Below are 10476 nucleotides of genomic sequence, written 5' to 3'. Positions count from 1 at the left end.
ACCTTCGCCAGCTCACCTTGTAGTTGTGTGGTGCAATGTTCCTTTAGACAGTATGGGGTTTAGGCCCTTTGTAGATTTCAGCTCCAGGCCCATGTGGACCTTGCAGAAAAACATGATGTGATATGCAAAATCGGGAGTCATTTTTCGTGTTCAGAAGCCAAAAATCTATACGTATGTTAAAAAAGCTTTTTCAACGCAGACCTGTGTTATTAATCTGTTTGGAGATCGCAGACCTCCGGAGAACAGTCTGCACGGGGCCAGCTCCAGCATGCGCAGTGAGGGACCATTGACCCACTTGCGAGCGCTGTGCGCTCATGAGCGGGTCAGAATCGGGCCCAGAGTCTCCTGCCTGCTCACTGTCTAAAGCAAAATCAGCCGGGATTGGCTGCTGAAAACACATTATGCAATAGACAGCAGCTGAGCACAATATCTGAAACTTTAGCAACAGCGTATAACAAAAGACCACCCGATTTATCCAGACATCGGAAATGAGATTTAAGCAGCCCAAATGTATGCTCTATCACAGATCTAGTAGACTTACAGTATGTGTTCGATTATAACTATGCTCAGCAGGAAAAACTGGAAGTGCCAACGGGGTCAGAAGCCAACGAAGACACCCATACCCAGAATCACCTGTAAATAAATTCAAAATATATTTAGTGAACAGATCTAAACATGCGTAACATTACTAAAGTGGCAATGTCTAAGGTACTGACCCAGCAACCATCCCTCCGGCATCAAAACAATTATGAAGGGATGATTGATTGAGGATGAAGGCATCATGACATGAGCCAGGGTAGCCGACTACACTCATGATTTAAATTTTTGCATCACACACCACCTGCATGTTAGAATGGGCATGGTGCCTATTTAGGTATTCATGTGCCCTGGCCCTAGGTGGTCTCAGTTCAATGTGTGTGCAGTCAATAGCACCCAAGACATTTGGCATGCCTGCAATGCCATACAAAGCTACCTTGCCACTGTGTCTCATGGCTAAGGAAGCAGATGCAGGAATCCATAAGTGTCCTAAATGAGGCCAGTACCTGGGTGAAGTATCTGGAGAATGTGGACTGGGATATACCAAGAACTCTACCAGTAACAGACTGAAAATTCCCAGTAGCCAGAAACTGCAACACAGCCAGAAGCTTATGCAGGCCTGAGACATAGTGGGAACGTGCTGTGTCAGGGTCTAGGTCCAGTTTGACTCGGTCATACAGATGGAAGATGTTATGGTTCAGCCGGAACATCTGTATGACCTCACCATCGGCCAATGCGTTCAGGTTCAAACACCTAAAGAAACATGCCATGCGCAAGCTTTGGGAAACCGGCATTACCTCCTGAGCTTGCTCAGTTTCTTGCTCCTGGTTGCTTTCAGCCTGCTGGTAGAGCCCCATAAATCCCAGCCACATCATATTCCCGGCAGTGCTGCAGAACTCTCCAGACTAATGTACGCTGCAGCTTTAGCCACTTTTATAGGCATCATCATTGTGTTGCCAATAAGTGAAACTACAAACACCTGTGAACACTTCCAAACTCGCCCAAACACTCATCTCAGGAGGTCGTCTATTTGAAAAGTATTTAGTGGTGAGTTTGTTATTTTCTCTAATGAGTTTACAAACTCGATTCTTGGTAAATTTGCGAGTTGTATGGTTTCCTATGGGAAGTAATTGCGAGTTTTGGCGATGGTGTATTTGGGGGATTTTAGAAAACACGTACAAGATTTGATGTTTGTTTTGATAAAACACACCTGTTTTTTCTTAGTAAATTTGCGAGTTTGAAGAACAGGCTAAACTCACACAAACTCGATTCTTAGTAAAATTACCCCTAATAATCTTATAACATTGAATTAATGGTTCACACATTTTACAGTATATTATTTGATTAAAATTAAATGACTGCTTTATACTTGGCTATCAAACACTGTCACTACTACATAATAGATTGTGTCCATTCAGGGGCGTGAATAAATAATGCACACACTATTAAAGGAAAGGGGATATCATTTACAGAAATATTTCTATAGGACTGATAACTTCTTTCACAACGCAGAAGGTGGGTTGCACTGGGGATTTGTAAATGCCTACATCCCATGTAAGACCCCTTTCACAGTTACAGACCTTACACACCAATAATGCCAGGTCCGTGACAGGGTGAACTTTTATACACCCATGGTGGCTTCCTGATTGGAAAACGGGTACACTGGATGCAGATTATTTCAATCGGAGTCTTTTTTAAAACCTACTTTTTTTTTTTTAAACAATTTCTTTTATTGAGACACCGCACATAAACACAATCAAATACATCAAAATAACAGTCACGAAAAATATAGATATACATAGAGTACAGTAGACATATAGATCATAATTGTTTTGGACATAATATAGTAACAGTGTGTCTACCTAAGGAGAAAGAAAAACCTAAAAACAAATCAAAAACCATATACATATATATAGCTTATGATAGCAGTATTCCACCATATAAACACTGCATACATCCTAGTTATCAGATCATATTATATATCAGATAATATTTGAAACTTTCAACATTTGACAGATACAAACAAAAACAAATATAAACAAACAAGCAAAAAAAAAAAAGAGCTCTCTCCCAATCCTCCCCCCCCCCCCTCCCCCAAAGGAACCACAGCCACCTGCATCTGATGTAAACACATTATGTCGCGGTAGAGTTGATGTCTATTGGTGGATTATTCCCAATAGTCTGGAGTAAAAACCAAGATGTATCCTTCACACTATAATATATTTGGCGCCTTATGTCGAGGGATAATGTAGATATATATGATTCCCACATATCAAAAAATTTCTCTACTTTCTTTTCCTTCTCCAAGACTACCTCTACCCAATCCATTTAAAATATTTTGTATAATTTTGTCTTAAATAACACAAAAGAGGGGGAGGAAGTCGAAATCCACTCCTGCAATAACGTTTTACGAGCAGCCGCGCTAATTGCCAATAACAGTCTTCTGCTTCCTTTGCTAGCCCTTATATCTGCAGGTATAATGCCAAAAATAGCCCACTCTGGAGTGAAAGGGACATAATTGAGTAAAGCTGACTCCGCATATCGCTTGATCCGTAACCAAAATCCTCGGACTATAGGGCACGACCAAAAGCAATGATATAAGTCCGCATTATCTTCTCCGCACCTATAACAGGAATGAGAAACCGAACGTCCCATTAAAAAACTTCTATGCGGAGACAAATAGGCTCTGTGAAAAATGTTTAGAAACATCTCCACATATATTGTTGATGTTAAAGATTTACAAGAATAATTTAGGGCAGTCAATAACTGTTCAACTGTATACAAGGGAAATTTTTGAATCCACTGCGAAAGTCCCCTACCATTGGATGCGTGATCCAAAGTTATTTTAAAATATTGATAATAATTAGAAATAGCTTTCTTGAGTATTGGAGGTTTGGAAAGAAGGTCATCTACTGGATTATTCCAATCTTTCGCCACAAACACCTGGATTACTGAGTTGATATAATGCTTTGCCTGCAGGAAGGCCATGGGGAACCCCAACAGAGTATTATACTTTTCTGCAGCTTCGCTAAAAGATAAAACCCGACATGCTTCTTTATCTACCAAACATCCTATTCTCTGAATGCCACCCACTCGCCATATTGTGAATGGATATGTCGCCTGCCCAGACTGAAAATGCGGATTTCTTACGAGAGGAAGAAATAATGATTTGTGTGAGTTAAGGCCTGCCTCTTGTCTTATTAAGTGCCAAACTCGTTTTGTATTCCACAGTAATGGATTATTTTTAATTGTGGTGGGTAGTTCCTGATCAGGGGAGTGAAGAAATGTAATCAAATCGGCACTGGTCTAAGAACTCTCGCTCAAGTGAAGTATTGGCATAATTCTCTGATCCATTTATCCAATCCGACAAATAACGGAACATAGCTGCTTTATTGTATAATCTAATGTCTGGAAAGCTTATTCCTCCATTCAATTTGGTTTGTTGCAATTTTAACAAACTAATCTTAGGCCGTTTACCATTCCATATAAAGGATCTAAATATCTTATTTAAAAGACTCAGATCCTTAACTGTAATGAGCAAAGGTAGGATTTGGAGCATGTACATTAATCTTGGAAATTAAATCATTTTGATTAAGCTCGCGCGACCCATATATGACAGAGTGATATTCCTCCAGCCATCCAATTCGTCCGAAATCTTTTTTATAATGGGTCTATAATTAAAAGGATATAAATTTGCCAAATTGCTGGGAAGCACAATACCTAAGTATGTAATCCTGTCTTTGGCCCACTTAAGTGGAACATCACTAGGTAGACGTGGCAATGAATTGCGCGAACCCAAATAAAGTGCCTCCGATTTACCTATGTTCACCGCGAACCCTGATATTTCTTCAAAACTTTTCAAAAGCCCCAGTATATGCGTTAAGCAGTCATGAGGATTTGCAATGTAAAGCATTATATCATCTGCAAATGCTGTTAATTTTATTGTTTTAGAACCAATCTTTATTCCCTTAAAAAGATCGTCCTTCTCCAATATTCTAATCAGCGGATCTATAGCTAGATCGAATAAGAGGGGTGACAGAGGACACCCTTGTCTAGTACCTCTAAACATCTCTATAGGTGCACTAGTACAACCATTTATCATTAGGGACGTCATTGGGGATAAATAAAGATATTTGATCAGTCCGATAAATGAAGAGCCGAACCCACGCATTTGTAACACATTAAATAGGTGGGGCCATAACACTGTGTCAAATGCCTTTGTCGTATCTAAACTTAATAGAGTATTAGTGGTAATTGGAGATGTCCCAGCTGATACTGCCACTGCAGCAATGGCCGCTCTAACTCCTCGAACTGAGTGACGCCCTTTTACAAAACCCAGTTGATGAGGAGTTAGTAATTCTGTCAAAATAGTTTGTAAGCGACTTGCCATAATTTTAGCTAATAACTTCGCGTCAGTATTCAACAAACTAATAGGTCGGTACGATTCTAATTTTTGTACATCCTTTTGAGGTTTAGGGATCAATATTGTAGTTGTATTTGTAAAATATGGGAATGGAGAATTGTTGTCTATCATGTCATTAAATAAATCCACTAGAATCGGGGCCACCTGGTGCCGCAATAATTTATAATATTCGTTTGAATAACCATCTGGGCCCGGTGATTTCCCGAGTTGTAACTGTGAAATAGCCGACAGCATTTCATCTAGAGTTATTTTCCCAGAGAGTGCCTCCTGCTGTTCTATAGTTAATAAAGGCAACAAGTCATTGGGGATCAAAGCTTCATACCGAGACTGATCAAAAGGAAGATCTCTATATAAGTCCTTATAGTACTCTTCAAACTTATTTATAATTTCATTATTCGTTGTGAGTAAAGCATTGGTATGCGGATCTTTAATGGCTGTGATATATGTTCTTCTACACCAGGGCTTAGACACGTTAGCAAGCAACTTTCCAGCCTTGTTCCCCCATCTGTAAAATTTATGCTTAGTAAACAATACATCCTTTTTAGCTTGGGATAACAGGTGTGATTCTAAGAGTTGTTTCGCCTGAACATACGTTTCCCGAGATACATCAGTAGGGTCTACTATATAATTTTGTAACGCTAAAGTTAGGGCCTCTGACATTGATTTATACACAGCAGCCTCTGTCTTTCGCTGGGATGAGACAAAAGCTATGATCTGTCCCCGCATTACAGCCTTCGATGCACCCCAAAAAATTGTTGGTGTATCCCATGCCTCTATATTATCGTCTTGATAATTCATCCACTGTGCTAGTAGGTGATCTCTAAATTTAGTGGACTTGTACAAATAAGATGGAAACCTCCAATGTTTCAAGTTTCTCGGAGACTGCGTTACACTCAACGAAATTGTAATAGGCGCGTGGTCAGATATTAGAATTGAATGCAATCTGGATTCCTGTGTTCTAGATACCAGGCTATCTGAGACCAGAAACAAGTCAATTCTCGACCAAGATTTATGGACAGCAGAGTAAAAGGTGTATGATTTATCTGTAGGGTTCAATAGCCTCCAAACATCTGTAAGTTGATGATTTGCTTTAAAAGATTGGAATTGTCTCCATATTGTCATATTAGATGATTGAGGAGTCGGTTGTCTAATGAGGGATTCTCTACTGAATTGAAATCTCCCGCCACTATCAATGCATAGTTAGTACGTTGTGCCAAGATGTCCATCACACTTCTCATAAATTCTTGAGGTGAAACATTTGGTGCATACAGATTTACCAGAGTATAACAGGCACCCTGAATCTCTACATCAATAATCAAAAATCTTCCATTAGGATCAGCTATGGTATTTATAATAGAATATTGCAGATTCCTTTGAAATATTGTGGCCACCCCCCTGATCTTTCTACCGCAGCTAGCCTTAATACATTCCCCTATCCATGGGGTCCTCAAAGTGGAAATATCTCCCTCTGCCCAATGCGTTTCCTGCAGAAAAACTACATCTGACTTAAATTTTTTTAAATGAGTTACTACTCTTTTGCGCTTAATAGTAGAGTTCAAACCCCCAACATTCCAAGATAAAAATTTCAACTTAACAAACCGGTGCCCCAGTATTACCAGTATTCATATCGTTAGACATGTCTTATCCAATACCTTGCTGTGGGACAAAACAGTTTAAGAACAAAATGAAGTCAAAACGTGGTACTCCGTCCCAGCATGCGGAGACCACCTTATTTAAAGAATGCGAAACCCCCGGCACCGAATTCCCCCAGGGGGGGAGAGAGAAAACGAGAGAGAGCCAACAAAATAAAAAATTTAAATAAAAATAATAAAAATGAAAAACCATAGAAAAATAAATGCATTATACATTTCTGCGCAATGTCTCTTACACCCTTTTCTTTTATTTTCTCTCCAACATTTCAATGTGGTGTTCATCACTCGCAACCTGTGATTCACACCTGAACTACTAAATATCACTTATAAAGTAGCAAACAAAACGTGTATCAGTACACTAGAAAAACTTCACTGGAACGAGGAATGCTCCTTTATGTCAATCAGACGTGATGGCATTCAATATTAGTTTCTCGTTTAACAGATTAGCATCAAATGTAAATGAACAATCTACTCTCAGGGATGATCGTGGATGCTTAGAAATTAGAATCGTACCTTAAATTGGTGTTATAACAGTTATCCAATCATCTATTTGGTGACCGTTGCGGCGGGCGCTCCCTGTCTATACCCACACCAAAATGATGTTTAGCAATCTTAGGGTCTGAAAAATACAATGTTTGACCCCCATCCTCCACCCTCAGCTTGGCAGGATATAGCAGAGCAAATCTAGTGTTGCGCTCATACAATAATTTGCACACATCTGAAAACTCCCGTCTTTTCTGTGTTACCGTTGCTGAAAAATCCTGGAATATGAGCACCTTATAACCATCTATCATTAGTGTGGGTATCTTCCTATATTCAGCAAGTATCCTTTCCTTCATTCGATAGTCTAGATACTTTGCAATCACTGGTCTAGATCGTGAATTAGGCGCTGGTCTTTCCGGACCTATTCTATGGACCCTCTCTACGTGGGGCAAGATGGAATTTTCCGACAAATTTAGGGCTGCAGGGATTTTGTGGGCTACCAGTTGAACCAGAGCCTGGCCAGTTATTTGCTCAGGTACCCCAATAAACCTCAATTACTTCTTCGAAGTCGATTTTCCATATCATCAATTTTGACTAATAGCGATTGAACGCTGTTCAATTGCGTATCTACAGTGTGTTGCATATCATGGGAGCGATCCTCCACATCACTAACTCGCTGCTCTAAGGCAGCGAGTCTGGAGGTATTGGAATCTATTTTAGCAAGTGCAGCGTCAAAAGATGACTGGAGGGAATCCAGTTTTTTATCTATTAGAGGCATTAGTATTTTAGAAATTTCCTGAGCCGTTTCAGCAACTGACGAGGGACCCTGAGAGTGATGACTGAAATTTGTAGCTTCCTCAGGTTCCATATCAGCAGTGTCACTACGTGATGGAGAAGGGGGAATAACTTTAGCTGGAGTCTTAGACACTTTGCCCATTTTACCTGTCGACCCTTGTGAAGCGGGAGTAGATTTACGGACGTATCTGTCCATAACCTAGTGAGAGATCCATTGAAAATTCTACTCAAAGTAGATCCTTAGCAGTTAGTAAGGTCAGAAGAATTCCAAATTCCTCAGCAGGACACTAGATTAGCAAGAGATATAGCAAGGTACAGGCATATATGCGCACGGACCACCCCTAAATTGCAGACATGTTATGAAGATTCAAAAATATACATCATTCTGTCTAATACCTATGTCTTATAATCTGAGCAAGAATAATTGAGCTACATTCCTCTATATGATGAAGCCCTACCAAGGTTCCATGATACACCGTGTACCTGTAACATGAAACTAACAAAATTTGCTTCCGTTGCTGCCAGTATGTGGCAACAATGATATACAGATAATTTATGAAATGCCTATCAGCATAGAGGCTAGAATTAGATACTGTTGTTTGTCACTTTGACCAGCAGATGGCAGCGATGTACTAGTGTTAGGTCAGATATAATACATATGATAGACAAAGGTATATCTTCACTGTTCAAAGTACAATATACTAAAAGCTCACAAAAAGAAAAACAAGTATAAATATTTAGCTGTGTTACTTATCAGACTTTCAGCATGGCACAACAAAGTCCAGGATCAACCGGGGTATTAGCCAAGTGCAGCAAAATGAGCACCTCGGCCTCCGCACCTTCCCAGAACAGCAAAAATAGAAAGTCCGGACATCAGCAGCCCAGTGTCCGAATCAGCGATGCCTCCTCAGCACTCAGAGACCGCGGTATAGGGATGGGGTTAACAACCAAGCAGGTAATCGAGGTCGGGGAGAAGCAGAGGGGGTCGGATAATTATTACAAGTAGTCTTCAACCAGAAAGACAATGGATTGCTGGCACACACCGGAAATCAGACTTCTGTGTAGAGGTTGGGGTCCCTGGGAGGAGGGAGAGATAAGCGACAGCTTCCAAGTAAGTATTCTCCGATTATCACATCAGGGTACAAGGCACTTAAGATCAGATCGTCTCCTTCAAATGCAGCAAAAGGGGATCCAGGATCTATGACAGGTCCTTCATTGCCCGCGCAATCTCAAGGGCATCAAACAGGTTTCCAGGCGTGCAGCGGTCTTCAGCAAATAGCTGCCAACATCCAGCAAAGGACCGGAGCCAGATAGATCCCCAGCTATATTGACAGTCACACTCGGGGAGACACCGTGTCAGGAACAGCAGTGGAGGGGGTATCAGGCCGCGTAGCTTGCAGCAGAAGTACCCGGAAGGACTGTCCCATCAGCGGCTGAGTATGCAGTGGGGTCTAGGAGATATACCGAGCAGGCACATCCCTATCACCCGGACATCGCCCCCCGGAACCTCAGCCCGCATCCGGCAGGTAAGCTCCGCTAATTAGAACAAGTGTAACCTCAGGCTATGTTGCAGTACCGGAGGGGATCGATGATCACCGCTGCCAATGACCAGAGGAGAGGCTCCGGACCGCAACGCACGACCTGATCACCCACACTGCCAATCCAAGGGAGCGGTCACAGGTACAGCGCCTCCGCGTGTTAACCACTTCAGGCCAGGACGTCAGCAGCGGGTAAAACGGATGGTCCGCGAACGCTTGCCAGTCTTCTGCTGCCACATATAATTATCCCATGCAGGTGTAGTCTTCAAGGGGGCTAGCAATCTCTGCGGTGCGACTCCTGAGAAGGCAGAGATGGCCGCTTTAGCAGGAGAAGGAGAGTCTTCTCTCAGGCTTTTCATGCCCAAAATGGCGGGGGGCAGTCATGAACGCCTGACCTCTTCAGGCTTGGATCCCGGTGGATAGATTCTGGCTCCAGACCCAATAACTGAAACAAGTCACTCTGTAGTGCAGTGGCGTTGTAGTAGGCAGCTTTTGGGTGATTAATTCGGGTAAAGAAACCCAATCCTGGGTCATTTATAGCATATAAGGCTGGAGCCCAAGTAAAATGCGGCCACTCTGGGTGCCCCGCCCACCGGAAGTCGATGTCATGTCTTTTAAAAAGACGGTGCTCCCTGTATGGGAGCAGTTCTCGCCACTGCCATACTTTAGTGTGCCTAGGGAATAGCTCAGGGCACATCTGTCTGGCAGCCTACAGCCACACCACCCTGAACACGCCAGATCTCATCTGATCTTGGTAGCTAAGCAGGGTCAAGCCTGGTTAGTACTTGGATGAGAGTCCGCCTGGGAATACCAGGTGCTGCAGACTTTATCCCCAGACAACCCGAGTTCAAACGTCTAGGTACACTGTAACTTGACCCGCACTAGTCAGTTGTTGGGTCAACAATGCTGTGGAAGCTTGGGCTACGCAGCTTGCTGAGGGCCTTAAAACTGGTGTTCCGGTGGAGGATCTGGTTCCTTTAATGGAACAGATTGCAGAGTCTGCTTCCCTTTATCAGGGAGACTTCAAAAGATATTTATTATCTTTCCT

The 10476-nt window shown here is 42.0% G+C and overlaps 1 pseudogene; it reads left to right on the top strand.

The window, feature by feature from the left end:
• The first annotated feature begins 10135 nt into the window (after positions 1–10135).
• On the top strand, positions 10136–10254 carry LOC148431245 (5S ribosomal RNA; annotated as a pseudogene).
• The last annotated feature ends 222 nt before the right edge of the window (positions 10255–10476 follow it).

The sequence above is a fragment of the Taudactylus pleione genome, unplaced genomic scaffold (genome assembly GCF_031769625.1).
Source record: "Taudactylus pleione unplaced genomic scaffold, aTauple2 ptg002591l, whole genome shotgun sequence".
Taxonomy (NCBI): Eukaryota; Metazoa; Chordata; class Amphibia; order Anura; family Myobatrachidae; genus Taudactylus; species Taudactylus pleione.
This window is presented reverse-complemented; position numbering and strand designations above follow the sequence as displayed.